Source organism: Protopterus annectens, chromosome 3.part0 (assembly GCF_019279795.1).
Source record: "Protopterus annectens isolate FY-2018-M chromosome 3.part0, PAN1.0, whole genome shotgun sequence".
Classification (NCBI taxonomy): Eukaryota; Metazoa; Chordata; order Ceratodontiformes; family Protopteridae; genus Protopterus; species Protopterus annectens.
The window spans coordinates 900,450,143-900,477,344 of record NC_056731.1 but is presented as its reverse complement, the minus strand read 5'-3'; the positions used below and the strand labels follow the sequence as shown (position 1 = coordinate 900,477,344).

The 27,202-nt window shown below is 42.3% G+C and overlaps 1 protein-coding gene and 1 long non-coding RNA gene across 2 annotated transcripts in view; one reads left to right on the top strand and one right to left on the bottom strand.

Annotated features, from left to right (window-relative positions):
• The window catches only part of LOC122796615, a 72,420-nt gene extending 50,920 nt beyond the window's left edge, over window positions 1–21,500 (top strand). Inside the window, exons 2-4 of the long non-coding RNA XR_006363997.1 lie at window positions 15,270–15,460; window positions 16,207–16,209; window positions 21,487–21,500. This is a non-coding gene — a long non-coding RNA (uncharacterized LOC122796615). The remainder of the gene's footprint in view (window positions 1–15,269; window positions 15,461–16,206; window positions 16,210–21,486) is intronic.
• Window positions 1–27,202, bottom strand: part of PRKDC (protein kinase, DNA-activated, catalytic subunit) — a 4,917,417-nt gene that overhangs the window by 3,102,655 nt on the left and 1,787,560 nt on the right. The window lies entirely within an intron of this gene.

Sequence of the window (27,202 nt, the reverse complement as noted above, 5' to 3'; positions counted from 1 at the left end):
AATTGTTGGATGCTCCTTTAAATCAGGACCGTCTGTTTGGCAATAAGGCTGAAGAAGTTCTAAAAAAGATGGAAGATAAAGCTAAATCTATGCAAACTGTTAAAGATTTCTTACAAGTGCAACCCAGACACACCAAAAGCACCAGGTTTCAATCCCAGGGGACTCTCAGAACTAAGCAATGGGGGCCTCCACTTCCAAATCTGGAAATAACAAGACATCCCCCTATGGTAAACAGTCTCAATGACTTCCTTTTAAAATTACCAAGCACTTACTCACTTATCTTTCAGCCGCCCCTTTGGGGGGAAAGATTGTTCTTCATGCAAAGAATTGGGAACTCATAACCCAGGACAAATGGGTTTTAAATATAGTGTCCCAGGGATACAGATTTCATTTCCACACATTGCCAACTCCAAACGGGTGGCCAGACCTGCCCCTAAATCAGTGGGCAGAGGCTCAAAAACAAGTACTTTCCCTCTTAAACATGGGGGCTATTCAACCAGTATTAGAAGAGGAAAAGGGACAAGGTTTCTATTCCAGACTTTTTCTGGTACCCAGAAAATACAAATCATGGCGTCCAATTCTGGACCTGTCTACTCTAAACACCTTTCTGAACATTCCAAAATTCAAGATGCTGACTCTTCAGTTACTTCCTATGGTAGGCAAAGATGCCTGGTTGGCAACTCTAGATTTAAAAGAAGCATACCTGCATATCCCAATCAGGGAATCTTGCAGAAGATACCTACGCTTCAAAGCAGGCTACTTGCATTATCAGTTCTCTGCACTGCCCATTGGCTTGTCTACTGCGCCCAGGGTATTCACAAAGTGCCTGGCTCCAGTTATTGCATTTTGCAGGCAAAGAAATATTCAGATATATCCATACGTGGACGATTGTCTAATTCATGCTGAAAACCAGGGCATACTTCTGAATCAACTGGCGTTTGTAAAAAGGGTTCTAACTTGTCTGGGGTATACCATAAATGAAAAGAAATCACAACTGGTACCCTCTCAACAGATTACATTCCTGGGTGCAAGCTTGAATACATCTGCCCAGATGGCTATCCTCACGCCAGAGAAGCAAATTCATTTGGTAACTTACTTCAAACAAGTGGCCACAAAAACCCTGCTATCTGCAAGACAAATACTGCAAGCCTTGAGGTTCATGGCCTCCTGCATTCTTCTAATTCCATATGCAAGACTGCATATGAGGAAACTACAGTGGTACTTAAAAAGTCTATGGAGTCAACATTGTCGTCACAGTCTGGAAACAATGATTCCTATCATACCTTGCCTACGCCTGGAATTCCTGTGGTGGGCAGAGGCCTGCCACCAAAACAAGGGACTGCCATTCACACTACCCCCTGCCTTCCAAACCCTAACTACAGATGCATTAGACTATGCATGGGGGGCTCACCTGGCAGGGGAAGTGCATTCAGGGCAAATGGAACCCAAATCAAATGCACCTACATATCAATCAAAAAGAAATGTTAGCTGTTCAGAATGCACTGACAGCCTTCAAGGACTACATTCGTCCAGGACAACTAATGGTAAAGACAGACAACACTACGGTTATATGGTGCATAAACAAGCAGGGCGTACACATTTTTACCCCCTCTGCAGACTAGCCATGGCATTGTGGAACACAGCCTTGAGCTACCAAGTGCACCTACAAGCTCAATTCCTGCCAGGAAAATTAAATACACTAGCAGACGGACTAAGCAGAAGTCTCATGGACCCACACGAGTGGAAAATGGAACCATGGATTTTCAACATGTTGACAAGCAAATTGGGGGAGCCCAGCCCAGCCCAGCTCCCTCCAGAAATACCAGTTGGACAAGTTTTGCACAATGACTTCCCACAAAGAAGCCTGGAAAGTGGATGCTCTGTCCTTCAGCTGGAAAAACCTATTGGTCTACACCTTCCCCCTCTGCCTCTGCTCTCCAAAGTTCTGCTAAAAGTCAAACAGGACAAACCAAGAATGATTTTGATTGCTCCAGACTAGACACGCCAACACTGGTACCCACTCCTGCGCAGTGTGTCACAAATATCTCCATGGCACCTGCCTCAGACCCCTTCCTTGCTGTCTCAGCAGGAGAACCCAACTCTGCTTCCAGCAATGAACCTTGCAGCCTGGCTAATCACTTAAATTCACCCTTATCATCCCTCAGCAAACCAGTGATGGATGTCATCTTGGAGGCGAGAAGGCCTAGTACTAGGAAATCTTATGCTGACAAATGGAAAAGATTCTGTGCCTGGAACCAATCTTTAGGGATGAGCACAGCAGCGCCTAATTTACCTCAGATTTTGCAATACTTAACTGAAATGCTTCACAAGGGCCTGTATTTTTCCTCTATTAAAATCCACGCTTCAGCTATTTCAGCTCACTATAACACAGAACCACCCCTCTTCTCTCGTCCCCTGCTCAAGCAGTATTTCAGAGGGGCAAATAACTTGAGACCTCCCAGGAGAGCTCCTACCCCTGCCTGGGACCTTAACTTTGTTTTGGAGAAGCTCACTCTGCCTCTTTCGAGCCAGCTGCTACTGCAGACTTAAAATTTCTTTCTTGGAAAACAGCCTTCCTTCTAGCAATCACTTCAGCTAGACTGATATCTGAATTTACAGGCCCTTATGGCAGTGGAGCCTTTCATCATCTTTCACGCGGACAGGGTATCTCTGAGGACCAATCCATCCTTCATGCCCAAGATGGTTTCCAGTGTGGCTCTTAATCAGTCCATTCATTTGCCAGCCTTCTTTCCCAATACACAGAACAAAGGGGAACGGATTCTGCATTCCTTGGATGTGCACAGACAACTTATATTCTACTTGGACAGGACTAAATCTCAAAGAAAAGCTGAACAATTGCTGGTAGCATTTGCTGCAGGGGCAGAGGGGAAGGCTATTTCAAAACAAACCATTTCTAAATGGATAAGCCATTGCATTAATTTCTGCTATAAGCACCATGGAAAACCTATCCCCCAGGGGATAAGATCTCATTCCACCAGGGCTGCATCTACTTCTGCAGCCTTTCTCAGAGGTGTTCCTACCAGGGATATTCTAGAAGCTGCTACCTGGAGTTCTGTACATACTTTCACCAAGCATTATCATTTACCAATTTTCTCTAAATCCAGAGCTGGCTTTGCCACTGCTGTCTTGCAGGGCCTTATAGCTGGTGCTAATGCTGTATAAACTCCTCCTCCCTACCAAAGCTTTGGGAATCTACCCAAATGTAATGACTGCAACAGTGAAACACGAAGAACATAGTACAGTTGTGTACACTTACCATAGATGTAGATGTCAGAGTGTATTCACTGTTGCAGTCCTGGTTACCCTCCCTCCAGCCCCCTAATTTTCTCTGGCTATACCTCTACTTTCTTTTACTATGCTTAAAAGCCTTTTTGGTGTATTTGCATTTGGTTGGAGGTATATTTTTGTGTTTTTAATTTTATTTGCTCCCCATTAGGGGGGCACCTGACATCTGGGGTAAGAAAAACTGATGTAATGGCGTTGGATGCATGTTTTATACCTGATGACTTGACGTCATGGAAGAAGGGACAGCAACCGACGCAGGACCCAAGACTTTGTTAATCAGGCTGACTGAGGGCAACCTGCCAGCAGATTACTCAAATGTAATGACTGCAACAGTGAATACACTCGAACATCTACATTTATGGTAAGTGTACTCAACTGTACTTTTTGCTTTTTCCTTTGCATAAATATTACACCATATTAAATCTCTTTTTCTTTCCTATGTCCATATTTCATCTATAGATGTCTCTTTATCTTCCTGCTTCCCCTTACTTTGAGAACGTACTCTATCGTGCTGTGATGTGATCTGTGTTAGACCTTCTACATTAAATCCTTCACTTTGCAGGCACTCCATAACTTCAACTTCTATTTTTTTTTAACTTCTACTTTACTAATTATCTTTTCTGGGTTCCATCGTTGTGATATTATTTTAATTGTGAAATTTTCCATATCTGAATGCCTTTGCCTGTATTTCTCTCCGAATATCTTTGAGGCTGCTTTCTGTATATTGATTAATTTAGCTTTCTTCTTTGCATAAATATTACATCATATCAAATCTCTCTTTCTTTCCCATGTCCATCCTTCCATGAGCCCTCTCAGATGTTGTGGTAGCTGAGTACTCTGTTCCATCGTTGAGGAATGGACAGAAGAGACACTGTCTGATATGAAAGTTATGTGCTTACCTTAATGATAGATGTGTATTGTCTGCTTCCATCCTTCCTCAACTCCCCCCATACTTTATTTCAGTTATTTATTCCTGGAGAGACCTTGCTGAGTTACCCGTTTTTATCTCAGGATTTGCCTTCAAACTTACACGTCAGCTGGTTTCTACCTTTCTTGCTTTCTACCCTGTTACGTGGGTGTCTCTGCTAATTTTCCAAATAGCTTTTGAGGACGTATACCTCCTTTTAGCCTGGTATTGTGGGCAAACTCATTCTGAGCTAATTTGCTCGTTATAGTGGGATTATGGGTAAGGGGAAGAGCCTCAGCACTGGATCTGAAGCTTGAAATCAGCCGAAGTTGAATCAGATTCATATCCAAAGATCCATCCATTGAGGAAAGACAGAGCTGACAACACAGCTCTGTCTTTATGTAAGTACATAACTTTCATTTTCATAATGTTTAGTTTTGTGTCATCCAACGAGCTCTTTCATATTTTTCCCTTTTTTGTTATACAGGAGCTTCAGAGTTTAGGAAGTTTAAAATGTTCCCATTGAAATACATTATGGCTTTGTCTAGTGTAATCATGTTCCAGGGTACGTTTTGCATCCAGTTGAACATATTGAGACTTGAGACATTTTAATGAAGATAACAGGTGTAGATATTTTTTTGGTACTTTAATATTGTTCCACATAGCATTGCTTTGGATGATGGTTGCTTAAAGAGTCAGACATTATACCTTCATTAATTTTTGCAATCTGAGTTGGTGGTTCTCAGCCAGTAAAGTATTCTTTCTTTTCCTGTTGTCATATCAGTTCAGTTTATGAGTTGTGGTAGACCATGGAAATTAATGTTTGGGTACCCTGGTTTGTCACTGTGTTATTTATGGTCTAATCAATTGCTGATCGCCTAATGTAATAATGTTTTAAGTTTGAGGTGAGCCATGAGAGGATGTCGCCTAAGATGCAGATGTCACTGTTTTCAGTTGTGTGTGTTATCCATGCATTTTTTGAGTTGGATAGAATATATGTAGTAGGTATAAGTAAGGGTTTGCAGAGACCTGATTCAAGGACAGTTTAGCAAAATCTCAGCTTTATTAAATGTTGGGTATTGTTAGTGTATTGTCTCATATCTAGGCAGTTGAATATATTAGTGTTATACCCACCTGCTCTATTGTTGAGACAATCTGTGTATATTATATTATATTGTAGCCCAAAAGTTGGATTTCCTCATCTGATTATATATATATTAAGCAGGTGTCTATTATGGCTGTAATATCAGGTTGGTAATAGACAAGTCAGGAATGTAGGTCTGAGATTTCAGTGTGTTTACCTCTGGCACTTGTATAACTCATCTTGTGAGTAAAATATTTGTTTATTGTGTTTAGATTTTATAAGTTGTTCATTGTATCAGGAGTGTTTCTTTTTAGGTTTCGTCGAACTATTGGATGGTGTGTAATTTTGAGGTGATGGGGTGCTAGATGGGAGTGAAGCAGGTGACAAGTAGTTCCAACATTAACCAGTGATTCATTTCCTGTCGCATTACATTATCTCTTGATTTAATGGGCAAGCGCTTTCGTGGTGAAAACACACCACTTCATCAGACCTATAACACTGTAACAATGTATCCAAATATATATTGAGGCTTGATCAAACACAGCACCAATCACAGCCTTATTCTGATTATTCAATTAAAAAACTTAACCTTTACTCAACTGACAAAAATGTATAATACATAAATATATGTGTATGTGTATATATATATATATATATATATAATTACATATAATAAACACACACAAAAAGCACACATAAAATATGTTTAAAACTCTTATGAAATGTGTATTTTAAAAAATATTTGTTGAGTGCAAACTTCTGTAATGCATAATAAATATAACTAACACAAATTCACTTAAAAAGACTCCTGTTCTTCAGAATGGGCTTTATGGGTATTCTGTCGTTCAACCCACTTCCACAGGTATAATTGCTTTGGCTGTCTTCTGTGGAGGAAGATGATTAGCTTGTCTGTCTGTCTATCTATCTATCTATTTTGGTTTTGTAGGACTAATGTGATTACATGAAGCAATGTGCAATATGCCAACTCTTTTTTTGGAGCGAAGATGAAAGACATTAAATGGTCATCCTCTGTTATGATCAGACATCTGTTTTGTACATAGAGGGTATAGTATAACTTGTTTGGTGGGGGCTGTCTGGATGAAAGTAACTGACTCTGTTGTCACTTGCACAGTTTAACAGTCATGTCTCAAAAACAAGGGATAGGTACATCATAAAATATCCAGACCTTCAGAATTTGTGGCTGCTGCTGGCCTCTGCACACCAAGGTTGCATGAATGGATTTTGAGACGGGCTTAGTAATTACCTCTGCTATGAACACCACATGGTCTTAAATTAGCCCTGCTCATAGGTGTACACAGAGGGGTCACTGCACTTGTGTGGGGACTGGAGAAGATAATTATTTCTATAACATTCCTCTCTTAGAGGTCACAGTGTGGTCATTCTTTCTTTAACTTTCCTCACAAACTTTAGAGGGGTGTCTGGAGGGTCACTATAGCTTGTCCTGGAGAACTGCACTGTCTGTAACAGAAACAAATTGGAAGTATTACTGTAATCATTTTTTTTTCATTTTCCTCAATCATCTGATGCACATACAGGTGACTATATTCTGGGGAGAGTAAATAAGAAGGCTGTGTATATATTTATGACAGAAAATATATTATGTTCTATTTGTTTGTTTTTTTCAATGTTGTCCCAGTCTGACATCAGTGGGATAAACAGAAGGTGATTATTTTCTGGGGTAGGGTATGAGGTGGCATGCTATATATATAAATATGACAGCAGCAGCTTGAAATATGACTGTGGCCATCTATGCCTTAATTTTATTATTTATTTATTTATTATTTTATTTCCAGTTTGATAACCGGGGAAGTCCACTGGGCTCGAAAGCCCGTTTTCAGTGGAGGCCCGGGGAGAAAAGCTCCATATTAATAATACATTGCACACTTACCTTTAACATAACACATAACACATTTAACAATTTCTAAGAACATAGTACTTATGGCAGCATACGTAAGAAATACATTGCACACCTAACACACAGTGTTATAGCAGGATAACACCTTTAACAATTTCTAAAAACATAGTACTTATGGCAGTATACTGTATTGTTAGCATAGAAGAGAGACATAAGAATAGATTTTACATAGATCTGGAGTGCAAGAGAAATAAATCAGGGGGGAAGAGAAGGAGAAGCAAGGAAATTGAGTAGAAGAAAATAGGTTTGAGTTTAAAAGCACATCTTATGAAAGAGGCAAAAGATACAATGGTAGGTCTAGACATGTATGTAGGCAGGGGGAGGAGAAGATATAAAAGGAAGAAATGAGAGATAAGCAGGGGAGAGAGAGGAGATAAAGAAGTAGAGTGAGGGGAGCTGAGGGGAGAGTTTGAAGAAGAAGGGTCAGAGGCTGGAAAATGAAGCAGAGATCTAATAAGATCTAGGTAGGAAGTATACAATTGCATTTCCAGTTTTGGGAGAGGTGAGAATGGAGAAGAGATTTGAATTGTTCATAGCTTGTAGTGAGTCTTAGTAGGGAAGGAAGTAAGTTCCATTTCTTTGCTATAGTATAAGAAAGAAGGAGGTGGCCAGGAGGTCGTTTGGGTTTGTATACAGAAATAAGGTTTTGGTGACTAGATCTTAGGGGCCTGAGAGGAGTGTAGAAGGGCAAGATGTTTGATAATGCAGGACAAGCAGTAGGTTTGAAAATAAGTTTGTGTGCAGTAGTAAGTTGGAGGTAATCCAGGTGATTAGGGAGTTCTAGCCATTGGAGACTACGGAGGCAGATGCAATGGTGTGTAGAATGGTGGGAGTTAGTAGCGAATTTGGTGATTTTGTAGTAGCAACTTTCAAGTTTTGAGGAGATAGAAGCGGTGAGGTTGGTTAGAAGAGGAGCACCATACAATAGAGAGGGGAGAAGGTAGGTAGTGCGAGTGTTTGTCTTGTGGTTAAGGAAAGAAAGTTAGCATTTCTGTAAAGCATACCTAGCTTCTGATGGGTTTTTTTTATGTTTAGTTGAATGTGATTATTAAATGTCAGTTGCTCATCAATGGTAACTCTGAGTAATTTTGCATTGTTAACAACGTCTATTTGGGACTGGGAGAGGCTGGAGATTTTGAAAGATGGCTTATCAAGAGGCAGAGTTTTTGAAGGGGAGAAGAGAATGATATGGGATTTATTGGCATTAAGGGAAAGATGGTTTCGAAGCATCCAATTTTCTATGGTTGGAAGGCCAATGGGGTTTTGGCTTGGAGCTCGGGAAGGCTAGGGGCTGAGCAGATAACAGTGGAATCGTCTGCATATTGCACAATTTGAGAATGAGGAATTGCAATGTGGAGGTCGTTGATAAAGACATTAAAGAGCAGGGGTCCGAGAATAGAACCCTGAGGGACTCCAGTAGGGGTGGGTAAGACGTTCGAGGTACCTGTATTCCATTTCACCACTTGGGATCTATCTGAGAGATAGCTTTTGAACCAAGAAAGGGAGTTGTGGGAGAGATTGAGGTTAGAAAGATGGTTGAGAAGGAGTGTGTGGGATATTGTGTCGAATGCCTTGGAAATGTCAAGAAGGATAATGGAGACAATTTCTTCAGAGTCACGTGCATGGTTGACAATGTCTAGGAAAGAAAGGAGAGCAGTTATGGTACTGTGGCCAGGGCGAAACCCATGTTGCGTAGGAGTGAGAAGTTGGTTAGAGAGGAGGTGGGGCATGAGTTGCCGGTGGATACATTTTTCAAGGATTTTCGAAATTGGGGAGAGAATGGCTATTGGGCGGAAGTTGGAAATGCTATTATTTTTGCCTCCTTTGTGAAGGGGCAGAATGTGGGCAGCTCGCCAAAGTTTGGGAACATAAGATTCGTGGATGGATCTATTGATGAGTATGCTGATAGGTAGGGCTATGCCATCGGCTGCGAGCTTGAGAAAAAGTGATGGGATATTGTCGGGGGCATTGGAGCATGGTTTGAGTTTGGAGAAAAGCTTTTTGGTACTGGTGGTAGACACGGGTTGTAGAATGAAAGTGGGAGGGGAATTATGGGAGCAGGATTGAGGTGAGGATGGTGAAGAAGGTTTTGAGTTTTGGATGTGGGTGGAAGAGGAGAAGGATTTAGTCAGATCAGCTATAGAGCTGGTAAAAAAGGAGTTGAAGAGAGTTGCAATTTCTGTGTCAGTCTTGTTGTCATCTGGACAGGGATTGGATTTAGTACCTGGGTGTAGGAGGGAATTGATGGAATTCCAGAATTTTTGGGGGTTGTTAGTGAGGGTAGACTGTAGTTTGGTGTAGTATGATTTTTTTTATCAGATATGATACGTTTTTTAGTAAGATTGCGTAGTTGCTTAAATTGAAGGAAGGAAGCTGGGTTTTTATTTTTATTGTATAGTTTTCAAGTTTTGTCTTTTTGTAGCATTAGAGTTTTAGTGTCCTTTGTTAGCCAAGGTGCAGAGTTGTGTTTTATTCGTTTTGTTCGAGGGGGGGCTTGGGAGTTTAGGATTTTAAGGAAGGTAGAATTGAAGACTTCTAGGGCTTCATCTAGGGGAAGAGTTTTTAGTGAATCCCAGTTTGTAAGTTTAAGGGTTTCAGAAAATACCGAGGGGTTAAAGTTAGTTAGGTTACGCGAGTGGGCATATTGATGTTGGTGTGGGAGCTGTTGGGTAGTTCGGTTAATAAAGGCTGAGAGATGATCACTTATTGAGTCTGGTAATATACCAGAGTCGGATATATTGTTCGGGTGGCTGACTAGAATCCAGTCCAGGATGGAGCCTGGAGGGTTATTTTTGTTTGGTCTGGTAATGTTATTTATTAGTTGAGTAAAGTTATAAAGATTGATAGACAGAGAGGAAGTTTTATTATTAATTGCATTCCAATCAATATTGACATCACCTAGAATGTAAGTCTCATGCTTAATATTGTTTGTGGCCCAACAGAGAATATCTTCAAGGGTGGAGGAGTTGTCCCCAGGGGGTATGTAGATAGTTATGATACAGATACTTTTGAAGTTGTTTCTTTTGAGGATTCCTATGACTAGTTCTGCATTATTAAAGTTAGGAATGGGATTTTGGTATGGGCTGAGATTTAGCAGGCAGTTGTAGACTAAGGCTACACCACCTCCTTTTTTGTTATTGCGATCAGACCTAAGAGCTTGGAAGCCAGGAGGTAAAATCTCAGAGTTAGTAGTTTGTGGTTTTAGCCAGGTTTCGGTTACTGCTATTATGTCAGGTGTAGTGAGATTTAGCCAAGCATGGAATAGAGTTATTTTGTTTTTAATACTCTGGGTATTAATGGTAATGAATTTAAGGTATTTATGGCTGTGTCTATTAGAGGAGGTGGTGGGAGGGAGATTGTTAGTAGATGTAGGCCCAGGGTTGGGGTGGATATCTCCTGCAAGAGTTAGCCAGGTGAAGGGAGAGAGGAGGTGAAACTTTGAATTGAGGCATAATGGAAGAGGACGATGCAGTTTAATTTTGATAGAGGGAGATTTTAGAAGAACTGTAAGAAGTTTTATTTTGAAATAATGAATTGGATATGGTTGAAATAGGGAGGGGGATATTAAAAAAAGTGGGGTGTTGGAGGGTGGGGAAGGGAGGTAGTGGAGGGTGATGTGAATGAGAAAGAGGAGGGTAGTGTGGTAGAGGAATAGGAAGTTGCATTGTAGAGAGAAGTTAGAATGAAAAGATAAGTAAATGAGGTGAGATAGTGATGAGACATGGTTGAGTAGGGTAGGATAGGTATTAAAGTTGGTGTGGAGACTCTGTGGAGAGTTTGTAGGTATAAGGAGGGGAAATATGTGAGAGAGCAGTAAGGAGAGGGAGTGGAGAGGGGAGGGGTGGTTTAAAGAGATGTATCAAGGAGGGGGAGGAGTAAAGAGAGGGAGTGGAGAGGAGAGGGGTGGTTTTAAGAGGTGTATCAAGAAGGGGGTGGAGTAAAGAGGGAGTGGAGATTTAACACCAGAGGTGGGCACACAGAAACTGGCTATGTATTTTGAGATGGGGGTACTATTCCCAGATGTGATATATGTATCCTCACAAGCATTTGCTTTCTCATGTTTATTGTGAATTGGTACTTGGTCAGCTTTGAACATTAAAACTTGAAATAAAATGTAGGATTGCATTGCTTTTCCTTGCAATTATACCTACTCTGTCTGTGCATATCAGGTGTCCATTTATGTAGTCCACCTTACTTTTCACAAAAAACACACTAGTCCTGCTAAGCCAAATAGTGAATTTAAACTGAGAAAATGACAAGAGGTTCAGTTACTGTCATCCAGCCAACCCCAACCCCAACCCCCCCACCCAGCAATTATAGCCAGGATGTCTGATGGATATATAATATTATTTCACATCCACAGATGCCTCTCTGCTGTCCAGATTGTTGCCTTATTTTTGGTCTGTTCCTCATAAAATTTGTGTTTTTCTGGCAAATCACTGAGGATGGAAGTCACTAAACAAGACCCACATTTGAGTTTCACACTTCATATCCTTCGGAAATTGTATGCTAACAAAAATCTTGTTATTCTAACAACTTTCTAAGTTTACAAGAACAATATTTGAAATATATCCTTATTTTTGCCCCCCCACACACATTATTTTAATCTTTATTCATATTCCTTGCTAAGAGGTTGAGCGAGATGTTTTCACAATCAACACAGTTTGGCACACATTAAAGTATTCCAATCCAAGTTGCTCCACGCAAATGACAAAGCCAGATTAATATTGCAAAAAATATCTGGTTGATGACTACAAGCATCATTGTAAAGCTGTAATAATACAACTCACTGCACCATTCCTCTCATCAGCCTCTGCAGAAAATAAGAAGACTGAAATATTGCCCAAAATATCTGGTTGATGACTGTTAGCATATAGAAGTGACACTCCAACCCCATGTGCTGAAATGGGAGGAAGGGATTGTAGATGGGTGGGTGGGTGGATGGATGGATGGATGGATGTTTTACTGTAAAAACAGTAATAGCACTTCTGTCACCAACAATGCACCATTCCCCTCCTCTTTGCCCAGAATTCTGCAACTTGTCCCTGCTTCTGTCCCTTGTCCTTTTCTTTTGTAAGTCATTGTATATAAATACAGAAAAAGTCCTCCTTCAGGTACCTTCATGCCCACATTTGAACATTGTGAGGTCTGTACTCTCAGAACTGTGCAATGTTTAAGGCGAGTGTAAAGTAACTTGACTTGAATGTTAAGTCAGCTGGAGCACTGCCCCCTTTAGGGGGTGCTGTGCTGCAGGCTTTTTTGTTTTTGTTTTTCTTGTAGGGACACTTTATTTTTTAGAACAATGTATTACTGTAAAAATAAATAAATGTTGGAAGAGCACCGATAAAAGCATGGCACCTTAGGTGCTTGCCTAGTTTGCCTCTGCCTGAGGCCAGCCCTGGATAAATACACACATCAGAATAGTCTCTTTAGCTTGTGCTGTACTCCATTAAAGTAGAGCAGCGTAATGTCGCATCCTGTGTTTTTATTGTCAGTGTCTGCTTAATATATACACCAGGAACAAGCCAAAAGCAAATGCATCATGTACTGTGAACTATCATGAGCTATATCTGTATTGTCCACAAGTATTACACATGCTAACTACTTAAGGAAACTTATTTTTTTTAACATACCCTAGGAAGTGGCATTACTAGTGAAGTCCAATAAGTTGTTTCTGCTGGAGTATTATATGTACGGCTTCCTTTGTAAGGATATAGAATGGAAACAAACAGCAGGATTGCAAAAGTGATGCACTTCCTCCATTGAAAAGTTGTACAAACCAATTAGAGGAATAGAACCTGTATAGTCCTAAAGAAAGGAAACAGAGAATGAAGATAATAGCAACTTTTAGTTTGTGACTGAGAAGGAACCCACAAAGTTAATTTGATCTCTTTCAAGAAAGAGGTTGTTCAGAGGAGGTGCCATCAAATTATGTTTCTTGAAAAATGTAGTGCACGCTGGGGGGGGGGGGGGGGCATATTCCTGAAGAGATACTGGAAACTAAAACATTTCAAAATTTAAGACTGTGTGAAACAGGCAAGATTTTTTTTTTTTTTTTTTTTTTTTTGTGAAGGTGGAGGGAAAAGTTTTGGATAAGTAGCATTAGATTATTAAGGGAAATTAAGACAGTCAAGAGTGAGATTGTCATGTGCCATTAGAATATGTGGCAGAAATTGAGAACACTGAACCAGTGTGTGTGTGTTGCCCCAGAATTGCAGTGATATAGTTAGTTATGGCTATTTTTTTCTATTTTGCTTAATGAACTTGTATGAGAAGATAAAGCTGAGTCTTGCTTGATACATTTTTTTTATTTGCAATCCACTGTTATTTTACTTTGATAGTGATAGGTCAGTAGGTAGATAGACGTGTGTAGATAATTATGCTTGTAAAGTTTCTTTCCCTATAATTTTTAAAAGTTTTAAAGTGGAGGAATGAAAATGACTGACACCCCTCTTACAAATGGAATTAACAAAAATAAAAGGAAAAGAAAAACAGACAACTGCCCAGTATGTTTTTTTTTTATAAATTGAGTTTTGTCTTGTCTAGTGTAGCTTGTAGTCTCTGGATGCTGTCAAATTATGCTGCGGCCGTTTCTTTTTGTCAGGTATGGAGAAACACTAAAATGGTCCAGTGTTCTCCATTGTTACTAGCATGTGCTTCTGTGTAGTCCATGCTTCCAAGGCTTTGCAGCATTAAAGTGCTACATGTCTGATTTTTTCATAGGCAAACAACTGTTGTCTTTATATATTTAGTTCACCGTTTGCATCTTACTATTTTCCCCAGCTTTTGTACAGCGCTTCTTATTGTATTACATTGCAATGTTAACGTGCTCTATAAACGTCACAGGTATGATCAGCTTTAATTTATCACTTTAAATGTTGTCAATACACTTCAATGTGTGGATTGTTTGTACTGTATTGTACTTTATTGCATTGAGGTTTCTCTTTAAAAGAAGTAGATTGTGTTATTTGAGCACTCCTAGCTACCAAAGATTAGAACGAAACATTTGATGTGCTTACAATATTGTGTGTTTAAGGGCTTCTCCTTCTGAGTCATAGTCTATGGACCAGTTACAATTGCAGTAGTGAAATGATCCAAAAAGGACGCCTTTCAGTCTTGGCTCAGGATAAAACTGTATAAAAATAGAATATTTAATACAAGTTGCAGAAAGATAAACAGCAAGACAGTAGCCTTACATGGATTCAGTTCCTTATACTAGAGCAGTTTTCAGGAAATGCAGCATGAATGTCTTTGCTTCTTATGGGTCTCAGTTTTTGTGTTTGAAAGTGTTCAAGTGTTCCAGCTCCCTGAGCTGAAAGTTTTTCCTGTATAGTTTTAGCTTGTTTTCCACTATATAAATACAGATTTTGTTACCAATTAGAGCAACTGAGAGCAAACACTGAGCTTAAAGTGATCCTTTGTTTACCTGTTATTTTAGAGTGGGGGTAGTCTTCATATCATTAGGAACTACAGAGCTTTGCTGCTTTTATTTCATTCATCAGTACTTTTGTTTATGTATTCCCTTTCCAGGTGGTTCCTCTTTTGCATTTCCTTTTTAAAGCAAGTGAACAAGCTATGTTTTGCCTCATTTGATTTCTTTAACTCCAGTTTATTAGCTATTAGTTTCTTCCCTAAATTCAGTGTCCCATATACAAATAAATATATATGAAGTCCAGCTGTTGCTTACTTACATTTCACACATGTACCTGTTTTTTTTCGTTGTCTTGATACTCCCTGTATGATATTGTTTACACACATTTCTTTTTTAGAAATTATATTTGCAGTGTGACTTTTTAAGCAAGTCTCATCTCTCAGAAAAGCCTGATGGTTTTCTCTCCAGATCTCACCTAAAAATCTGCTCTGCCCAGTTGCCATAAACAACTCTAGGAAGACACATTAAATGTGCTTTGTTTCTACACTGAAGCATTGGTTTTGCCATTTATGTTGGAGATGGAATACAGCTCGGCCAACATGTTTACTGTAGTGAAGTCTTGAAAAGTGTAAATAACGTGCATGATGTGTTTTATTATTTGTAGGGGACTTTGCTGTGTTGCTGACTGCTGGGATGACATTTAAGCAAGCCATTCTTTACAACCTCCTTTCTTCAGCCTTGGCCTATTTTGGTATGGTGACTGGAATCATTATTGGTCACTACGGTGAAGATGTTTCCGTGTGGATATTTGCTATTACAGCTGGCTTATTCATGTACATAGCTCTAGTTCATATGGTAAGTGTTAGTTGGTTTTAGGCTAGTCTTACTTGGGTTTATAGCTAGCAGTGCTGTTGTACTTGGTAACTGATTCGGCAAACAAAAATGCACATTCCATTTATGGTACTCTAAAAGTAATGATCTGAAATAGAAGTGACACATTAAGTCAAAGATTTGAATATATTTGAATTATTACAAATCAACATCGTATTACTTGAGGTGTATAATTAAACTATAATATCTGAAGTAGTTTACTTAATTTGGTCTTCAACCTGTGGGAATACGGATCTGTATCTGATCCGAGCCGGCAAATATTGTTAGCATCAGCTCTGACCTCCAGACTCCTCCCCTTATCCATTATACACCTCCACTGCCTTCCATCCCCAGATCTCGTTTGCCGTGATTTACTTATACATCGTGTCTTCAGAGCTCTAGCTAGCAGTGGGTTATTTCACTACTGTAAGTTAAAAACTTTCACTCTTTTTCGTCAATCTAGGTTAGTTTAGGTACCCCTTCTCCCCTCCCATTGCTTTGGCGTTGAGTGTTAGTCTGTTTAGGTAATTAGAGTAGTTTGTTCTGTGGTGCCCCTCCCCCTCAGTGTTGTCTATAGACTAGCTGTGTGTGTGTGTGTGTGTGTGTGTGTGTGTGTGTGTGTGTGTGTGTGTGTGTGTGTGTGTGTGTGTATGTGTGCGCGTGTGTAGTGAAGAATGTTTTTTGCCTGCTTTTTTATGGCGTTCTTTCTTTCTCTTAGGATGGCTGAAAAGCTTGTCTTTAAGTGCTGCACAGAGTGTGGCCATACGCTCTCCCCAGCAGATGGCCACACTCTGTGTGTGTTGTGCTTGGGTGTGGCCCACCTTTGTGTGGATTGCTCCATTTGTGTGGGGTTCAACCCCGAGCTTTAAAGGATGAGGGCCAAGTTGGCCCTCAAATGTCTTCTTCCTTCTACCGACCCTCCTTCCTCATCTTCCGCTTCAGTCACAGCGGCTGCTATGACTGCCTCTCCCTCTGGTCTCTCCTCCCTCCCAGGCTGGAACTCAAACTCCTGCATCTAAGCCTGTGGTAGTGGAGCAGAGGAGAGCTAGAGAAAGGGAGAGAGAGAGTCAAAAGTGAAGGAAAAGATGAAGAGGTCCCTGGACCTTGCTTCTCTGAGCAAGTCAGCACGGATCCATGACTCCCCTCAGCTCCAGTCTCCAAGGTTCTCCCCGGAGCTGGAGGAGGCATGTCCAGTCTCCCAGGCCTCGGTTCCCCGAACCACCAGGTCGGAGTCCATGGCCTCGTCACGGTCAACCCGCTCCTTGTCGGATATGGATCTTAATAAGATGATGAGACATTTTATCTATACACAGATCCAGATGGAGGTTTTGCCAGCCCCCCCCCCTGCAGGGGGGAGCTCGCTTCCTTTCTTTCAACCCATTTCTCCATCCCCGATCTGACCTTCGGCTTCAGAGTACTTGGATCCAAGGTTGGCCTTGGTCAGGGGGTTGACGCTGATGGTACTGGTTTCCTCGATGCCGACAGCTGTCTGAAGCATCTCGGATCCGACCCGTTTGGATCTGAGCCGCTCTGTGAGCCGGAGGTTGGGTGTGGGATTCGAGGGAGTGGAACCTTTTCCATCGGCTCCGATGTTGTCGGGCCAGGTCCCCTCCCTTGGAGCTCCGTCCTCTTCGGGGCCGGCTCCAATTCTTGCGTTGGGCCCAGGGAGACCGGCCTCCTTATTAGCTTCCCAGGAGGTCTGCTCTCCTTCAGCATTCGATGTGGGTGGTAGAAAGGGTCCTGTCTGTCAGATCGAGACCTCGGACCCCTCCCAGACCCCCTCGTCTCTGTCTACGGTCCCCATTGTCTTACCAGAGGGACAGCCCATGCTCAAAGTGCCCCAGACAGTTCCCCCTGAAAAGCAGATGGCTTGTGAATGCTCCCCTGAGAGCCCCAGTGGAGATGTGTCTCTCGCAAGCATATGTGTAAGAGGAGGCACTTGAATTCCCCCAAGTCCCTCACCGAGGACACATATTTAGATGATGGAGAGGTTTCCCCAAGATCACCTCCCAAGGATGTCTCCTTTGGAAACATCATGGAGATCCAGCGCCAATGGGGAGGTTGGTCTGCCCCCAAGCCCTCTTCTGATGAGTCTGTGTTCCTGGAGGCTTTCGGCACGGGCCCACATACTTCCAGGGTGCCCCCTCCCATGGATCCTTTAGTGGATTTGATTACCTCACAAGCGTGGAAGGAACTGGTCACCATGGAGCCTATCTCCAAGTGACCCAATAAAATTTTAAATCCCCCCATTGACAGGTCATCCTGGAATAAGGGCTCCCCTGTGGACGCCATGGTGGTAGCAGCAGCCACTAAGAAGGAACTTGCTCAGGAGAGTTCCTCGGTCCACCCTCCTGACCGGGAGTCACGGATGATGGACCGCCTAGGGAAGTGGGTGTGTGCTTCTACTACCTTTTCGATCAGGGCGCTCAATTACTTGGCCCATGTCACTAGACTCCAACGCGACCTAGTAAAGGAGCTGGAGGAGTCTCCACCCAAGTCCATGTCGCAGGAGGACAAGGTTTCGTTCTCCCCGAAAATGGCCACTCTGAAAGCGGTATCAAATACATCCATGCGACTCCTCTCCTATGCTATGGAAGGAGGGCTAGGGCGGCTGGGTCTGGCTTGTCCATGAGGCATAATGCCTGGCTCAGGTTGTGTCAATTTTTCGAACCCTTTAAAGACGTCTTTTGCCAATGCCTGTTATAACGGCTCTACACTTTTCGGTAAGACCGTCAAGGAGACACTAGTCCAGAGTGAGAAGGACGGGAAGACACCGTCTACCATCGGAATCCACTTCTCTAACCCTCAAAGGTCTTTTTCCCGGAACCAGGGAGGGCAAAAGAAGATGTGGTTCCATAAGTCTCATTATTCCCAGGCTCATACCTCTCAACCTGGAAACATCAAAAATCTGGACAAGGCCCATGAAAAATAGGTACATATCTGTACGCTGATTAACATCTAATTTGCATACATAATTACGTAACCCCACCCACTCCAATGGAATTGTGGGATGCCAACTTTCAAATGCAAACTGAAGAACAGACAACCAAAATATGGCACAAGAGTCCCCCTGCAGCCATTCCAATGTCCCATTACCTGGCTATTTCACCCCATTTACAATAAACACTAATGCATGCATACTGCTTTACTTCTACAATGATTATTTGGATTTTATTTTTACATTTTACAGCACAACAATATAGAAACACTAACAGACATCATCTGGTAAACAAAGCAATGCTGTCTCACAATGAAAATAGGCTTGACATTAAAACTTCTCTGCCCTTGAAACTCACATTCATTGAAACAGCATTGAAACCCACATCCAAAGAAAATGCATCTGGCCAGTGATGGATAAAGATCACCTTTGGGCTGTTTTCAAATCATTGGCCCCTTGCACACAAAGCAAGAAACATACATGTGTTTTTTTCTTTGCTACACCTTCCTGACTTTATTAAATTATCTTTCTTGTATAATACAACACACTTGTTAGACAGAGCGCATTTTTAATTTATTGTTTGAACATTTTACCAGTAGGTTGTACTCAGACAATGAAACAAAATGCATGAACCAATAATGACAAAACTGCCCAATTCATAACATTTCCATCATAAACGTTTACTTCCACACCCACACTATAAATAAAATGACAGTAGTGTAAGCCATAGGCATCTTACACAGCGTCTCGCACTTATTTTCAATTTCATTTTTTTTGGGGGAGGTACAAAAGGTCAAAAACCAGGGACACATTTTAAACATTGCTTGTATAATTTTGTAAAGTTGCTAGAATAAAATGCTGTGTTACCATCTTGCATTTCACTGGCAAGTGTTGAACCCAGGACCCTATGCACTACAGTCAGAACAACATACCACTATGCCAAATCAGCAGCTTCCTAAAAAAATAGGAAAAACATAGCTCTCAACCTCTTAGCACAAAAAACCTAGACAAAGCCAATAATAGGGGAATACAAATTCAGTTCTCACTTCTCAGTATAGCTCTCAACCTCTTAGCACAAAAAACCTGGACAATAAAGCCAATTATGGGGGAATATAAATTCAGTTCTCACTTCTCACCATAGCTCTCAACTCTTAGAACAAAAAACCTGGACAAAGCTCACAAATGGTGGTGTCTAGGGACTTATCAGTGACACTTTTTAAACATTGCTTGTGTAATTTTGTAAAGTTGCTAGAATAAAATGTTAACTACCATGCATTTCACTGGCAAGTCTTGAACACAGAACCCTTTGCACTACAGTCAAAACATACCACTATACTAAATCCTGTTTTTCAGGAAACTGCTGAAGACTGAACCTTAATGGCTATCATTTAGTGAATAATTTCAGTTCCCACTTCTCACCACAGCTCTCAACCTCTTAGCACAAAAAACATGGACAAACAACAAAGCCAATAATGGGGGAATACAAATTGTGTTCTCACTGCTCATCACAGCTCTCAACTTTTAGCACAAAAAATGTTCTCACTTCTCATCATAGCTCCCAACTCTTAGCACAAAAAAAAAAATCTGGATAAAGCTCAGAAATGGTGGTGGCTAGGGACATTAGGCTCTTTTTACCCTGTACCAAATGTACAGGGTTTGAGCCTGAATACCTCTAGCAACCAGGTGTATTACATGGGGGTATTCACTCACACACACACACACACACACACACACACACACACACACACACAAATGCAGACATATACTCTTGCACTGTACCTCACAGTAGTGGAATTATCTGATATACCACCGTCTTAGAAATAGTATATATTTCCCCCTAATTGCATATGCAGGTTTTTTTCTGTTCCATCAGAAATGGATTCTCAGACTTTCAACCAGCACCTTATTTTGGCTTTGTTAGAATCAGTTACAGCATAGTCATCCATATTGTACAGAAATGATGCACTGATTTTTTTTAAGTGCTATGTCATTTCAATAACACAGATTGATAACCTTTTTATGCACTGTATTCTGTACCAGAATACTTTATTTATATAACCTGGATGGTAAACTCATCTATACACATTATACTAAAAGATGAAAAGTGTAGCCAACTAATATAAGAATGATATCCTCTGTTTATAAATGCTGTACATCCATATTCAGAAATTACTGGGAAATTAATTCATGATACCCTATATATATATATATATATATATATATATATATATATATATATATGAAGATGTTGCAGCTAACCAGTGAATTTACCATTTCTCAGTGATTGCTCTTCATTCAAAGCTGAAACATTATCTCACACTTCTTCCCAAAGAGGCAGTGATGATAATACCGCATTGGTTAAAAATTAACGAGTTCAACCGCAATGCCTGTAAACACATCTGTTCTTGGCAGATTCCGATACGTAGATAAAACTAGGTCTTGCTTTCCATTAAGCTAGTTTATGCTCTGTTGGTGCAGGCACAAGAATAAGCAGCCCTAGGTTTTGCACAAAATATGTGTCGTTCTGTTTCCATGGAATAAAAGGTCACTGTCCCAAGGTAGAGTTCATCTTTTAGCAATTAGCATGTATATTATACACGTAACATGAACAATCAAAACTGTAAGATAAGAAAGCAACGTAGAGCTTACAATGGATTCTGTACCTAATGCTTGAATGGTCTATCTGAGCATTAGAGTCTCTCCTTTATATTTAATGGTAAAATCATGCGCAAAATGTACTGCAGTGTCATTTAATTAAATATTTATATAAAACATGAAATAAAAATGTAATCCAGCAGTCCTACCTGCTAACACAGTAACTCATAAGCACTATCATTTGCATACATGTATGCATGCAGACCTACTAAGTACAACCACACACACTCATACATACACACACATCTTTGTTCCTTACCTACTTGCAAAGTATAGCTTCCGAATCCCCCTCGCAGCACAGTTCCTGTCCAAAACAGCAACATACGTCCGTCCTGTCCCCCTCACATCTCTTCTGAATGGCAGCAGACAGTTTAAAAATCTTTTCAAGCAAAGCATGTTCCCGCCTGCTCGCAGCCAGCCGGAAATGATGACGTGAGCTCCTTGAGCTCAATTCCGACTGGCTAGTAGTGCTGACGGAGCTGACGTCATCTCGCATGTGCTCCAACAGCGCGGAAATTTGAAAAAGAAAAAAAAAAGAAAAAAAAAATCGAAAATGAAGGGGTGCCACTCAGGAATTGTGGCGCCCCTTCATTTGGACCCCAAAACTCGTTAAGAAAATGAGTAATTTGGGATGGTTGAGAGGTCTGCCAAGGCTGCCCTTCCACTAGAGGCAGAGGGGGACAGAATGGACGCCGGCCCAGAGGCAGAGGGGTTCTGTGGAACTTCGGGTCTCGAGAACCGTTCTCGGACAGACTCAGGCAGCAACCCTGAGGGGTTGCCCTGCTGCTGTACTCTGCAGGCAGTCAGGGGACGATTGTCCTTGCACCCAGCGGCATGGGAGTCCATAACAGCGGACCGCTGGATGCTTCAGATCATATCCAGAGGATATTCTATCCCATTCGTGGGTTACCCCATATCTCCCAGACACCTCCCAGACATTCCACTCACACAAAGGGAGGCAGCAGCACAGGAAATTTCCAAGTTGCTAGTAAAACGAACCATCGAAACCATCCCCCCAGATCAGTCCGGAATGGGCTTCTACTCCAGGTTCTTTTTGGTGCCAAAGAAAACAGGCGATTTAAGGCCCATTCCGGACCTCTCTGCCCTCAAACCTATCTGTTGCCAAAGAGAAGTTCCGGATGGTCATGCTACAGTCCATCATGCCATACCCGCAAGAGAGTGACTGGATGTACTAGTTAGACCTCCAGGATGCTTACTATCACATAAAAATGCACAGAAGCTCCAGGAGGTTCCTCTGCTTCTGGCTAGGAGCCAGTCATTATCAATTTCGAGCCCTGCCCTTTGGTCTCACCACAGCCCCTAGGGTGTTTACCAAAGTGATGGCGGTTGTAGCGGCTCACCTGAGGCTTCAGGGGATTCAGGTCTATTTGTACCGGGACGATTGGCTCCTCACTGCTCCCACCAGGCGTCTGCTTTCCCAAACCAGGGATTACTTTCTGACACTTGCCCTGAGTTTGGGCATCACATTTAACACATCCAAATCTCTCCTAGATCCTGTACAGATGATAGACTATATTGGTGCCAGGATAGATACTCTTCAGTGTAAAATATTCCTGACCTCGGAGTGAGTTCAAAACCTCAGGATGCATGTCTCCCTGCCTACCGTTCCCACCTCCCAATGGCAGAATCAGTGTTGAGGACCCTAGACTAGATGGCGGTGACCATAAATATTCTCCCATGCGCCCAGCTACACATGCGGATTCTCCAGTGGACTCTAGCAGTTCAGTGGTCCCTGTTGGAACTGCCATTGACTTATCCTATCCACCTAAGTCGAGTGTGTCATTTGTCCCTCGTATGGTGGATGAGCTCTCCGGACATTTTGGAGGGATGACCCTTTGTTTTAGCCTTGGCCCAAGCCACAGTGACCACAGATGCCTCCCAACTCGGGTGGGTGGGCATTGTTTGGGCAGGACAGTCCAAGGTCTGTGGTCCCCCATAGAGACCAGCTTGCATGTCAGTGTCCTAGAGATGAGGGCAGTCCTTCTAGCATTGCAGGCCCTTCATGCCTTTCTTCCTCTGGGAACAATTGCCATTCAGTCAGACAACATGTCACTAGTCTGGTATATCAGCAAACAGGGAAGGACCATATCTTACCCCCTTTGTCGCGAGGCCATGAGAGTGTGGAATGGGTGATCTCCACCGGTCGCTTTCTCATTGCAACGCACATTCCGGGACGGTCCAACATCCTAGCAGACAGGCTAAGTCGGACCATTCTGATGCCTTATGAGTGGTCTCTGAATCTGTCAGTAGCGGAACAGATCTTCAGCAAGTGAGGTCAACCTTGCTGCGATCTCTTCGCATCTCCTTCCAATGCAAAGTGCAGCAAGTTTTTCGCTCTGTACTCTCTGCCAGGGGGAGTCCCCCAGAGACGCTCTAGTTCATGCTTGGCTTCCCGGTCTTCTGTATGCTTACCCGCCATTACCTCTCAATCTGAGGTTTCTGCAGAAAGCTTGTCACCTGGGGAGCAAGGTGATCCTCATTGCTCCATTCTGGCCTCGCCAGGTATGGTTTCCCTTCCTTTGGTCTCAACTTCTGGCTCCACCTTGAATCCTAGATCCCATTCAGGATTTGATTTCACACCTCTCGGGGGGTGCCTCATCCGAGTCTGGACAGCCAGAAGCTCACGGCTTGGCTGCTCCAGTTCCTGTAATTGCTAGGACTCCCAGACTGTCTTCCTCAGTTAGATCTATTTTGGTAGCTGCTCATAAGTCTTTGACCAGGAAGGTTTATTGCAGTAAATGGAAACATTTTTCCTTGTGGACCTCTCAGAGGAGTTTAGACCCTTTCACGGTTCCTATTTCTGCGATTCTTGATTTTCTAGCTGATATTTTCCAGCAAGGAGCTAGTTCTTCTGCTGTCAGAGTTCAGTTGGCTGCCATTTCCCATTTTCATGTGGCTAGAATGTTGCTTCCTTAGCATCTTTCAGACTGTGTAAAGCCTTTATCAAAGGCACTATTTTGCTACGTCCCCCTGTCAAAGATCCTATTCCTCCGTTCTCCAAGCTCTAGTCACTCTGCCTTTCGAGCCCACCGCAACTGTAGATCTAACATTTTTTATCGTGGAAAACAGCCTTTCTGGTAGCTGTCACCTCTGCTAGAAGGGTTTCAGAATTACAGGCCTTGTCCATCAAATTTCCGTACATGATTTTTTATAAAGACAGAGTTTCCCTTCCAACCAATCCATCTTTTCTTCCCAAGGTGGCTTCGCCAGTCAGTATCAATCAGACTGTAAATTTGCCTGTGTTCTTTCCCAGTTTTACAAACAAAATGGAATACAAACTGCACATGTTGGATGTTCTTAGACAGTTACGATTCTATTTACACAGGACAAAAAATTTCTGCAAATCTGATTAATTGTTAGGTTTTCCAAAAAAAGGTTTACAGAAGGAAACCATCTCCAAGGTCACTATAGCTAGATGGATTTCTTCATGCATCCTGCAGGTCTATAAGGACAGAGGCATGCCTCCAACAGGTCAGGTAAAAGCTCATTCCACCAGGTCCATGACTACATTTGCGGCTTTCTGGTCTAAAGTGTCTTTGGATATTTGCTCTGCAGCTACTTGGTCCTCATCTCATACATTTATTTTTCATTATAAATTGGATTTGATTTTAAGAAGGAGAGCATCCTTCGGTTCCGCGGTGCTCCGGAATATCCTTCCATGAGGGCCTCCCAGGAGTTTTAGTAGCTGGGGACTCTGTCCCACAGGTTGAAGACCAAATGAAGTAAACTACTTCAGATAACGAAGTTATGTACTCACCATAACGTTCCATCTGAGTAGTTGTACTTCATATGTCTTCAACCGTCCCTCCCTCCTTCCCCCGGACCTTGGCGCATGATCAGTCTACGGGCTGTAGTATAGGTCACAAATATATTATCAGGTCGGGTTCCAAGCATAAGTTCAGCAAACTCAATCTGGGGATGGAAGGCAATGGAGGTGTATTATGGGTAAAGGGAGGAGTCTGGAGCTGATGCTAGTAATATTTGCCGGCTTGGATCTGATATGGGTCCGTATTCCCACAGGTTGAAGACAAACGAAGTACAACTACTCAGATGGAATGTTAATAACTTCTTTTTTCTAGGTAAAGAAGAATATCGGCAGCACTGTTAACATTTCCTTGAGTGGTACTTTATTTTTGGTGCATGGCTTGCTTGCCATCTGTTGCTTTTAGACTCTACCAGGTATTTAACCAGGCCATAAGGCTTTAATATGAACAACAGTGTGTAGACCTACCATCTGTGCTACCACTCATATGGTACACATTGTTCCTGCCTTGTCCTCGTATGTCTGCAGAGCTGTTCAAATGGAAAACAAGCTGCCTCACTGCTGCACTGATGCATCAGACCACTAAAACAAGTTCAGCTTCTTTTCAGATTCTTCATGCATCCTGCAGGTCTATAAGGACAGAGGCATGCCTCCAACAGGTCAGGTAAAAGCTCATTCCACCACGTCCATGACTACATTTGCGGCTTTCTGGTCTAAAGTGTCTTTGGATGACATTTGCTCTGCAGCTACTTGGTCCTCATCTCATACATTTATTTTTCATTATAAATTGGATTTGATTTTAAGAAGGAGAGCATCCTTCGGTTCCACGGTACTCCGGAATATCCTTCCATGAGGGCCTCCCAGGAGTTTTAGTAGCTGAGGACTCTGTCCCACAGGTTGAAGACCAAATGAAGTAAACTACTTCAGATAACGAAGTTATGTACTCACCATAATGTTCCATCTGAGTAGTTGTACTTCATTTGTCTTCAACCGTCCTTCCCTCCTTCTCCCGGACCTTGGCGCATGATCAGTCTACGGGCTGTAGTATAGGTCACAAATATATTATCAGGTCGGGTTCCAAGCATAAGTTCAGCAAACTCGATCTGGGGATGGAAGGCAATGGAGGTGTGTTATGGGTAAAGGGAGGAGTCTGGAGCTCGGAGCTGATGCTAGTAATATTTGCCGGCTCGGATCTGATACGGATCCGTATTCCCACAGGTTGAAGACAAACGAAGTACAACTACTCAGATGGAACGTTAATAACTTCTTTTTTCTAAGTAAAGAAGAATATCGGCAGCACTGTTAACATTCCCTTGAGTGGTACTTTATTTTTGGTGCATGGCTTGCTTGCCATCTGTTGCGTTTAGACTCTACCAGGTGTTTAACCAGGCCATAAGGCTTTAATATGAACAACAGTGTGTAGACCTACCATCTGTGCTACCACTCGTATGGTACACATTGTTCCAGCCTTGTCCTCGTATGTCTGCAAAGCTGTTCAAATGGAAAACAAGCTGCCTCACTGCTGCACTGATGCATCAGACCACTAAAACAAGTTCAACTTCTTTTGCAGTCCATTTTTGAACATCTTTGGATCACACGAAACCAGAAGTGTCAAAGTTTAGTGATGTCCTTCAAGAATGCAACTGCAGTCATAACATATGGGTTGTCCTGCCTCAGGCAGCCCTCGGTCGGCCGGATTCCAAAGACTGGGTCAGACGTCGGCATTTCTCTCTGACATCAGAGCGGCAGGAGTACATAAGCATCAGCCGACGCCATCTTCTTCAGTCTTTCTTGCCGCGCGGTGCCCGAAGCAGAAGCAGTTCGCAAGTGCCGGTCGGTCAGCTCCTGTATTCTTCAATCCGAAGTCATTAAAAAAGCTAAGTACCCCGTTGGGGACCTTTTCTTGCCTCAGCCGATGTCAGAAATTACTGAAAAAGTTAATAATTGTTTGTCTTGTGGTAAACAAATACCTCATAAGGATTTCCATTCTTACTGCCTTCCTTGCCTTGGCCCAGACCACGACGTCTCAGCCTGTGCCACCTGTACTCGCTTCAATAAGCGCACTCTCAGGCGCCGGGCGGAGTTCGCTGAAGACTTTTTCGGCGAAAAATTCGATTACAAGATGCCATCGGAATTACCGACATCGCAGACTCCTAAAAAACGTAAAGACCGGGACCGACATCCTCGGCCCGCGTATTCCACCAACACCACTCCAAAACCTACCGCGAGTGCCCCGGTTCCCTCTGAGGCGGTTATTCCACCGCTCCGAACCGAAGACACCGCATTACCGATACCTCCGATACCGGAGACCACTCCGATGCCAGTTATTGATTTTCCTCCGGATACTGAA